This window comes from Narcine bancroftii, chromosome 2 (genome assembly GCF_036971445.1).
Source record: "Narcine bancroftii isolate sNarBan1 chromosome 2, sNarBan1.hap1, whole genome shotgun sequence".
NCBI lineage: Eukaryota > Metazoa > Chordata > Chondrichthyes > Torpediniformes > Narcinidae > Narcine > Narcine bancroftii.
Window position 1 is genome coordinate 360,890,617 of NC_091470.1, and position 7,374 is coordinate 360,897,990.

Below are 7,374 nucleotides of genomic sequence, written 5' to 3' on the forward strand. Positions count from 1 at the left end.
CCAATCCTTGAAAAATCTTTATCAGCACTTGAGCCCAGACTCTTCCATTTGCACCTGCTTTTGAAATTTCCAAAGCAGTTCCATTTTCTTTTGCAAAGCCACTGGTGCCTGTATGTCTAGCTTCAGCATAGCTCTTGAATTTTAAATAAGGTGTGATGTGTAAGTATCTATTTGTGGTGACCTACACTAAACCCCACAATCTATATCTTTGAAATATATATTTATATATAAAATATACTATAACCCGTAACACTATGAATAATTCCATAGTGGTAGATCTTCTCCAACTTTCCCACACACCACTTTCTAGCATCTTCCCCCCCCCCCCCACCTCTAGTTTGGGGTGTGACTTATCCAAACCCAACAAAACTTGAAGGAATACACTGCCAAGGTCTTCATTGTTGTCATTAATAGTGAACTATTCTAACACAAATTTGGAAGTGTCCATCAGTAACAGCATCTTACATAAATCCTGCTGTTATCATTGTCTAATTTATATTCATTCTCCATGGAAAACTTTCTGGAAATCTAGATAAAGAAACAGACTCCTACTACACCTGTACCTTTGCTTATTTCAATTTTGTTTGAACAGATTTATTTTGTTATGTTTGGATGGCATCAATTTGAAGTTTTCCACATTATGTAAGACATAGAAGATATCTGTAACATGCTTTGTCAAGCAATCCACTTATTTTTGGCATCAAATGGACAAAACTATTCAGATTTCAGTTTTATTGTTAGAATACATACATGTCATCACATACAACCCTAAGATACTTTTTCCTGCGAGCAAGACAGAATGGCCACTATTGGGAGTGCAAAAAAAAACTGTACACAATGTATGCATGTAAACAAATAAAGAAATGTAAACTATCTGGTTGTGAACACAGGGAGAAAAAATATAAAGTGCAAAAGTAAGACTCCATAAATAAGTCCCTGAATGAGTTTGTTGTTGAGGAGTATGATGGTAGAGGGGTAGCAGATGTTCCTGACCCTGGTGGTACGAGTCTTATGGTATTATGGTATTTGTACCTCTTTCCTGATGGCATCAGTAAGTATAGAGCATGTTCTGGGTGGTGTGGATTCTTGATGATTGCTGCTGCTCTCTGACGGCGGTGTTCCCCATCGATGTTCTCGATGGTGGGGAGGGTTTTGCCTGTGATGTGTCCACTACCTTTTGCAGGGGTTTACACTCGGGGTATTGGTGTCCCCATACCAGACTGTAATACAGCTGATCAGCGCACTTTCCACCAAACCTCCGCAAACTCCTGAGGAAATAGAGGCATCGATTTGCTTTCTTCACAATGCCATTCGTGTGTTGGGTGTGAGAAAGATCCTCTGAGATGGTGACTCCCAAGAACTTAAATTTGCTCACCCTCTCCACCTTTGATTCCCCAAATATCACAGGATCATACACCCCTGGTTTTCCCTTCATGAAGTCAACAATCAGCTCCTTGGTTTTGATGACATTTAGTGCGAGGTTGTTGGTGCACCATCAGCCAAATTTTCAATCTCCCTCCTGTCTGTTGCCTCATGGCCCTATTTATACAACCTTCTACCGTGGTATTGTCAGAGAATTTGTAGATAATGCTGTTGTACTGAGCCACAGCCATCAGAGTAAAGTGAGTAGTCCAGTACTGATGGAGAATGTGGAGATGTTTTTACCAATCTTCAGATTGTGATCTGGAGGTGAGGAAATCAAGGATCCAAATACACAATGGGGTGTTGAGTCTCAAGTCTTGAAGTTTGCTGATCAATTTTAAGGGAATGATGGTTTTAAATGCTGAACTGTAGTTGATAAAAGAGCATCCTGATGAATGCATCTTTGCTGACCAGGGCTTGTGTAGAGCCAGTGAGATGGCATTTGCCATAGACCTGTGGCTACAATAAGTGAATTGGAATAGATCCATGTTGCCGCTCAGATGGGAGATGATGTGTTTCAACATCAGCCTTTCAAAGCTTGATATTCTTTCATTCAAGTCAAGTTTATTGTCATCTGATTATATAAGTACAAACTGACGAAACAGCATTCCCTGGTCCTTGGTGCAAAAACTGCACACCCAGACATAACACATATACATACAAATAATGCATATGCAGGTAAAGTATTACATCTAAATAAATAAATATTGCTTTGTTCAAATGAGAGTCTCCGATGGTAAGTGTGAGCATTCTCTGTCTGTGGGAAGAAACTGATCCTCAGCCTGGTGGCCCTGGCTCTAATACTTTTGTATCTCTTCCCCAATGGGAGCAGCTGAAAGATGCTGTGAGCAGGATGGAAGGGGTCCTCAATGATTTTGCATGGCCTCTTCAGACAACAATCCCAGTAGATCACGTCAATGGTGGGAGACTCCAGTGATCCTTTCTGCAACTCTTTTGGAACTGTGGATTGACCTCCAATCCATTTCTCTATACCACTGTGATGCAGCCGGCCAGGACGCTCTTGATAGAGCTCCTATAGAAGGTTGACATAATGGTGGCTGGTAGCCTTGCCCGCTTCAGTCTTCTCAGGAAGTGGAGTCGCTGTTGTGCCTTCCTGACAAGGGAGGAGACGTTGAGTGTCCATGATAGGTCACTGGTTAAGTGAATTCCAAGGAACTCGGTGCTCTCTTTATTACAGAGTTGTTGATGTGGAGTGGAAGGTGTTCGTTCCTGTTCCTCCTGAAGTCCACGATCACCTCCTTAGTCTTGTCCACGTTGAGACTCAGGTTGTTATTCTCGCACCATTTCACATGATTTTCCACCTCTCTTTGTAGTGCGAATCATTGTTGCGGATGACATAGTTGGAAATAGATCTGGTGATGCAGTCGTGGGTCAGTAGTGTAAACAGGAGCATCTTTGGCTTGGCTTCGCGGACGAAGATTTATGGAGGGGGTAAAAAGTCCACGTCAGCTGCAGGCTCGTTTGTGGCTGACCAGTCCGATGCGGGACAGGCAGACACGATTGCAGCGGTTGCAAGGGAAAATTGGTTGGTTGGGGTTGGGTGTTGGGTTTTTCCTCCTTTGCCTTTTGTCAGTGAGGTGGGCTCTGCGGTCTTCTTCAAAGGAGGCTGCTGCCCGCCAAACTGTGAGGCGCCAAGATGCACGGTTTGAGGCGTTATCAGCCCACTGGCGGTGGTCAATGTGGCAGGCACCAAGAGATTTCTTTAGGCAGTCCTTGTACCTTTTCTTTGGTGCACCTCTGTCACGGTGGCCAGTGGAGAGCTCGCCATATAATACGATCTTGGGAAGGCGATGGTCCTCCATTCTGGAGACGTGACCCATCCAGCGCAGCTGGATCTTCAGCAGCGTGGACTCGATGCTGTCGACCTCTGCCATCTCGAGTACCTCGACGTTAGGGGTGTGAGCGCTCCAATGGATGTTGAGGATGGAGCGGAGACAACGCTGGTGGAAGCGTTCTAGGAGCCGTAGGTGGTGCCGGTAGAGGACCCATGATTCGGAGCCGAACAGGAGTGTGGGTATGACAACGGCTCTGTATACGCTTATCTTTGTGAGGTTTTTCAGTTGGTTGTTTTTCCAGACTCTTTTGTGTAGTCTTCCAAAGGCGCTATTTGCCTTGGCGAGTCTGTTGTCTATCTCATTGTCGATCCTTGCATCTGATGAAATGGTGCAGCCGAGATAGGTAAACTGGTTGACCGTTTTGAGTTTTGTGTGCCCGATGGAGATGTGGGGGGGCTGGTAGTCATGGTGGGGAGCTGGCTGATGGAGGACCTCAGTTTTCTTCAGGCTGACTTCCAGGCCAAACATTTTGGCAGTTTCCGCAAAGCAGGACGTCAAGCGCTGAAGAGCTGGCTCTGAATGGGCAACTAAAGCGGCATCGTCTGCAAAGAGTAGTTCACGGACAAGTTTCTCTTGTGTCTTGGTGTGAGCTTGCAGGCGCCTCAGATTGAAGAGACTGCCATCCGTGCGGTACCGGATGTAAACAGCGTCTTCATTGTTGGGGTCTTTCATGGCTTGGTTCAGCATCATGCTGAAGAAGATTGAAAAGAGGGTTGGTGTGAGAACACAGCCTTGCTTCACGCCATTGTTAATGGAGAAGGGTTCAGAGAGCTCATTGCTGTATCTGACCCGACCTTGTTGGTTTTCGTGCAGTTGGATAATCATGTTGAGGAACTTTGGGGGACATCCGATGCGCTCTAGTATTTGCCAAAGCCCTTTCCTGCTCACGGTGTCGAAGGCTTTGGTGAGGTCAACAAAGGTGATGTAGAGTCCTTTGTTTTGTTCTCTACACTTTTCTTGGAGCTGTCTGAGGGCAAAGACCATGTCAGTGGTTCCTCTGTTAGCGCGAAAGCCGCACTGTGATTCTGGGAGAATATTCTCAGCGACACTAGGTATTATTCTATTTAGTAGAATCCTAGCGAAGATTTTGCCTGCAATGGAGAGCAACGTGATTCCCCTGTAGTTTGAGCAGTCTGATTTCTCGCCTTTGTTTTTGTACAGGGTGATGATGGTGGCATCACGAAGATCCTGAGGCAGTTTACCTTGGTCCCAACAAAGCTTGAAAAACTCATGCAGTTTGGCATGCAGAGTTTTGCCGCCAGCCTTCCAGACTTCTGGGGGGATTCCATCCATACCTGCTGCTTTGCCACTTTTCAGTTGTTCGATTGCCTTATATGTCTCATCCAGGGTGGGAACCTCATCCAGCTCTAGCCTTAGGGGCTGTTGAAGGAGCTGGAGCAGGGCGGAATCTTGGACTGAGCGGTTGGTACTGAAAAGAGATTGGAAGTGTTCTGACCATCGGTTGAGGATGGAGATCTTGTCGCTGAGGAGGACTTTGCCGTCTGAGCTGCGCAGCGGGCTTTGGACTTGGGGTGAGGGGCCGTACACAGCCTTTAGAGCCTCGTAGAAACCCCTGAAGTCGCCAATGTCCGCGCTGAGCTGTGTTCGTTTGGCGAGGCTAGTCCACCACTCATTTTGGATCTCCCGGAGTTTGCGCTGAAGATGGCTGCATGCGCGACGGAAGGCTTGTTTCTTCTCTGGACAGGACGGCTTTGTAAGGTGAGCCTGGTGGGCAGCTCGCTTCTTTGCCAGCAGCTCCTGGATTTCCTGGCTGTTTTCGTCAAACCAGTCCTTGTTTTTCCTGGAGGAGAAGCCCGGTACCTCTTCAGTGGATTGCAGTATGGTAGTCTTCAACTGATCCCAGAGTGTTTCAGGGGACGGGTCCGTGAGGCGGGTTGCAACGTCGAGCTTTGCTTTGAGGTTTGCCTGGAAGTTTCCTCTCGCTTCGTCTGACTGCAGTTTTCCAACATTGAACCTCTTTCTGGGGGCTTTATTGTTCCTGGGCTTTGGCTTGAAGTGAAGGTTGAGCTTGCAGCGAACCAGCCGGTGGTCAGTGTGGCATTCCGCGCTAGGCATGACCCTGGTGTGGAGCACATCTTGTTTGTCACTTTCTCGCACCAGGATGTAGTCCAGGAGGTGCCAGTGTTTGGATCGGGGATGCATCCAGGTGGTCTTAAGGCTGTCCCTCTGCTGAAAAAGGGTGTTTGTAATGACAAGCCGCTGTTCTGCGCAGAGCTCCAACAGGAGGCGCCCATTGTCGTTGCACTTGCCGACGCCATGCTTGCCCAGGATTCCTGGCCAGGTTTCTGAGTCTTTGCCGACACGAGCGTTGAAGTCGCCCAGGATGACAACCTTGTCGGCTGTAGGGGTACGTTGGATGAGGTTGCGCAGGTCGGTGTAGAACTTGTTCTTTTCTGCTGGTTCCGCCTGGAGGGTTGGAGCATAGACACTGATGAGGGTGATGTGACGCTTGTTTTGAAGTGGGAGTCGCATGGACATGATTCGGTCCGAGAGGCCTGTCGGAAGGTTTTCGAGTTTGGAGGCAATGAAGCTCTTGACCATGAAGCCTACACCAGATAGGCGTCGTTCATCCGAAGGCTTGCCAGACCAGTAGAGTGTGTAGCCCGCGCCGCGTTCTTGGAAGCTGCCTACATCTGCCAGGCGGACTTCACTGAGAGCGGCTATGTCGATGTCAAGTCTGAGGAGTTCATGTGCAATGAGGGCAGACCGACGTTCAGGTCGATGGCTGTCAGTCTTATCTAGCATGGTTCTGATGTTCCAGCATGCTAGCTTGAGTTTGTGAGCATCTTTTGAGGGGGAGGACGTGGAGGGGGAGGACGTGGAGGGGGAGGACGTGGAGGGGGAGGACGTTGAGGGGGAGGACGTGGACCTGTCCTCGGGCCTGCGCAAAGGAGCTTTTAGGTGGAGTGCAGTGCGCGCAGTACTGGCCCCACCCTTTACACCCATGGTTCGTGTGCCGTGGCCAAGCAAGCTGGGACGTGGCAGCGAGGTCCTTGGGTCGTAGGTTTTATATCGGAGTGGCCTTCTCCTATGCAGGTTTCTTACCCGGGCTGGAGGGGCCTGCCTCCCCTCCTAGGTCGGTCCATACTGCCCGGACCGGGGCCTCCGTCTGCCTCACTCGACCGAGGCCGGGGCCGCCGTCTCCCCCTTGCTCCTGCCCGGATCGGGGCCGCCGCCGTCTACCCTTCGCCCGGACCGGGGCCGGGGCCGCTGCTGCTCTCCCTGTGCCTGGACTGGGGCCGCCGCCTCCCACTCCCTGTCCAGACCGGGGCCTCCGTCTGCCTCACTCGACCGAGGCCGGGGCCGCCGTCTCCCCCTTGCTCCTGCCCGTATCGTGGCCGCCGCCGTCTACCCTTCGCCCGGACCAGGGCCGGGGCCGCTGCTGCTCTCCCTGTGCCCGGACTGGGGCCGCCGCCTCCCCCTTGCTCCTGCCCGTATCGGGGCCGCCGCCGTCTACCCTTCGCCCGGACCGGGGCCGGGGCCGCCGCTGCTCTCCCTGTGCCCGGACTGGGGCCGCCGCCTCCCCCTTGCTCCTGCCCGTATCGGGGCCGCCGCCGTCTACCCTTCGCCCGGACCGGGGCCGGGGCCGCCGCTGCTCTCCCTGTGCCCGGACTGGGGCCGCCGTCTCCCCCTTGCTCCTGCCCGGATCGGGGCCGCCGCCGTCATACAGCCCTGACATACACCAGTGTTCAGTATGAGAGGTGTTCGATAACATGGTATTTCAACACTTAATCTGAAAATTATACTAGAATTTAACAAAGATGTTACTTTTTATTAATCAACTTATCAGTCTGCACGAGTATATTAAAATTTGGCAGTGATTCGATCAAATACAGGTAACTCCCCAGTTTTCAAAGCCATAGGTTTTGCCATTCCCTGATGTCGTGGCTGATCCTTTACTCCAGGGCCTGGATCACAATTTCCTGTGAAGAAATTATTTCTTGACTCAACCCTAAATGGCCACTCTTTCTTTTGAGATTGGGGTGCCTTGTGAGCCTCCCCCACCCAGCTTCATCCACATACCCAAGCCAAGAGAAACCTCTGCTTCCACCCTGTCATGCCCAACAAGAAATTT